Source organism: Mastomys coucha, unplaced genomic scaffold (genome assembly GCF_008632895.1).
Source record: "Mastomys coucha isolate ucsf_1 unplaced genomic scaffold, UCSF_Mcou_1 pScaffold15, whole genome shotgun sequence".
NCBI lineage: Eukaryota > Metazoa > Chordata > Mammalia > Rodentia > Muridae > Mastomys > Mastomys coucha.
Window position 1 is genome coordinate 36,690,014 of NW_022196897.1, and position 3,094 is coordinate 36,693,107.

Consider the following 3,094-nt stretch of genomic DNA (forward strand, 5'->3'; position numbering starts at 1 on the left):
ATATCTGAATCTTGCTTTTCCAGTGTAATGGTGTGTCCAGGACTTGCTATGGTGGGAGAATTGGGTTCCGATGATACCAAGTGACCTTGGTTTGTGTTGTTTATTTTCTTATGCTTGCCCCCCTCCCCTGGGCCATCTAGTTATCTCTAGTGCTACCTGCCCTTGCTAAATCTGACTGGAGCCTGTCCTTCCTGTGATCCTAGTTGTCAGAACTCCTCAGAGTCAAGCTGTCTCTGGGATCCTGTGACTCTGGGATCATGGGACCCTGGGCATGTCAGAGCTCCTGGGAGTGGAGCTTCCTCTGGATGTTGTAGGACTGGCTGCAGAGCTTGCGTCCAAGGTCTGCTCAGGACACTAGCCCAGAGAGACTGGAAGGAACCCCCCGAGCCACTCTGCTGGTGGAGTTCCTATGTGCCTGGTCCTGCTGGACCCAGTTATTCCCGGTGTTGGGACAGATGTTGGTTCCTCCTCACCTCTGATCCTGAGAGTGTCAGAGTGCTTGGGAGTGGAGCTTCCTCTGGGTGTTGTGGGACTGGCTTCAGAGCTTGCGCCCAAGGTCTGCTCAGGACATCAGCCCAGAAAGACTGGAAGTCTCTGCCTAACCTTTCAAGTACTCTGCACCCTGTCCATTTAGAAGCAAGGAGGGCTGCTGAGGCCAGGATCTCACGTCGTCTGGCCAAATTCCTTTGGATTCTTGAAGTCAGGATTCGCCGTTTTCCTAAATCATCTGCCCAAGGCCAAGCTCTTCCTTCTGCTTGCTCTTCTGCTCCTCGGGCAGCACCTGTGAGATTGTTCGCCACACTTGGGTGGGCATGGGCTTCTTACATACCAGGCGTGGTAGTGTGCACTTTAATCCCAGGCAGAGGCTGGTGGATCTCTGTGAGATCGAGATCTGTCTGGTCTATATAGTGAGTTCCAGGAGATCCAGGACTACACAGAGACCCTATCTCAAACAAACAAACAAAAGACTGTAGGACCATGATATTTCCATTGCAACCTGATTCTATTAAGAATGGGCCTCTTAGTGCAGCCTTTTTGAGGCATCAGTGGAAATCATAAGTCCTCTCCTGAGATGATTGAAATGTGAGAGTCCACACTGAAGTTCACCCATAACCTTGGAGATCAGGGATTCATATAAACAACAAAGACTGACGCTTCTGTTTCCTTACCTCCAACTATATGGCTGGCTCTGGAAACTTAGGCCTTGCATTCAAGTGCTTCGGAAACTGGGAAATAATGTGAGAAGTCACTGAAGCAAAGAAGGAAGAGCAAGCCCTTTCCTAATGCTCACGCGATGAACACAGTAATAGACTCAGGAAGTGAGACTTCCCTTTCTCTTCGGCTGACACCAATGATTGCAGACTCAGAGCCACCCAGCTGTCAGTGCCACACTTCGTGTTGTTGCACAGGAATGTATGCTGGACATGAATTCCAGACTTGCTGTCCCTTGAAGGTGGGGACACAAGAGGAGACAAGGCCATGAACCCTTGGGTCTTTTCCACAGGTGCCCAGGAGACTTAGAAGTTTTACTTTTTACCTCCTTTTTAACTTTTATTTTACATTTAATCATTTATTCATTCATTCATTCATTCATTTTGAACAGGTGAGTGGCAAAGAATATGTTACAGTGTAAATGGGAGATCAGAGAATAACCTTCGAGATCCATTCTTTCCTCTCACCATGTTAGTCTCCAGACCCGAATTTGAGTCATGAGGTTGCTTGGCTAATGTTAAACTTCTGGTATATGTAGAAACAAACCTTACTGTAAGGAGCTTTTCACTTTTCATGTCTGTCTTTTCTTACAAAGAGTCAAAATTATCTATTGCTATTTATTATTTTCTAGAAAAATGGCCCAGTATTGTTCCAACTTTGAAAATATTTTTAATTATAGAATGCTCCCTACCACCAACCTTCCAAATACGTAGGGCATGAGGAACCTTCAGTTCTCCCTCTTGAGTGTTTCTCAGCCCCAGCTCCCTCCCACCACCATCCCCCAATCCTACCACTCCTCCCTGTCTATCCACCATCCTGATGGCTTCATTGTCCTTCTTCTCACAGAGGAAGGTAAGCAAGACATTCAGCTTGCTCAGATATCCTTCACCTTGCAGGGGGTTGCCATCTACTGGCAAGCCTCCTGGGGGCTTCACCAGTGAGGAAAATTAGCATGAGATAGAGAAGACAGGAATTACTGATCACTTGAGCACAGCCTTTCAATGAGCAGTATCTCCCATTCCCAGATGCATCATTTACATCTTTAGTGAATATGTTCTGCCTGGCTTCATACTGGGTAGACAGCTGCTCACAAGAGTCTCTTTCATGAGACATAAGGCATGCACACATGCACTCCTTCATCTATCCAATAAACACAACGACTCACTATGTATGTACCAAGTACTATGCAAAGTACTGTGGATGCTTCTGTACCAAAGGGAAACACAGGGGTCTTAGAAGCAGGTAGGACTAGAGCAAATGGAAGACTTAGGGGAATGAGCTTGGAAGTGTTTAAGGAGCAGTGGAGAGACCAGGCTGTGATTCTCATATAAGAAAACTGTGAAGACCTTAGAGGTGCTGGCAGGCTGGAATCTGCTTGTATAGAGTTGTATAGACTTGTATAGTCAGGCTCATCGTCCGACTCTCCTTTCAAGGCTATATTCATGGATATCATGTTAAAGACGTGAAACCAGTCATAGGGAACCGTTTACACACACAAATTGCCAAACATCATCAAAGTCTTTGTCTTAAACATGAAAGCAAATTGATAAATATTTACTGATATAAATTAGTCAAGGGGCATGATATGCTATGAAGCTTTCAGAAGGGCACCTGCCAGAAAGTCAGAGTATTAGACTACTCCCTATTAATATAGCAAATCCCCAAGACTGGAAAATACATTTTAAAAAGACATAGTTTAGTTGGGCCCCAGTTCCTGAGGCTCGGAATTCTAAAACCACAGAGGTAGCCTTTCCTTGGGGGAGAGTCTTCTTGCTAGATCACAACATGGAGAGCATGCCATGGCAAGGTGCCACGCGGTATTTGAGGCGTAAACTTCAAGGAAAGTCAGTCTCCTGCCTCTGCATTGTCGCCTGGCACCCCA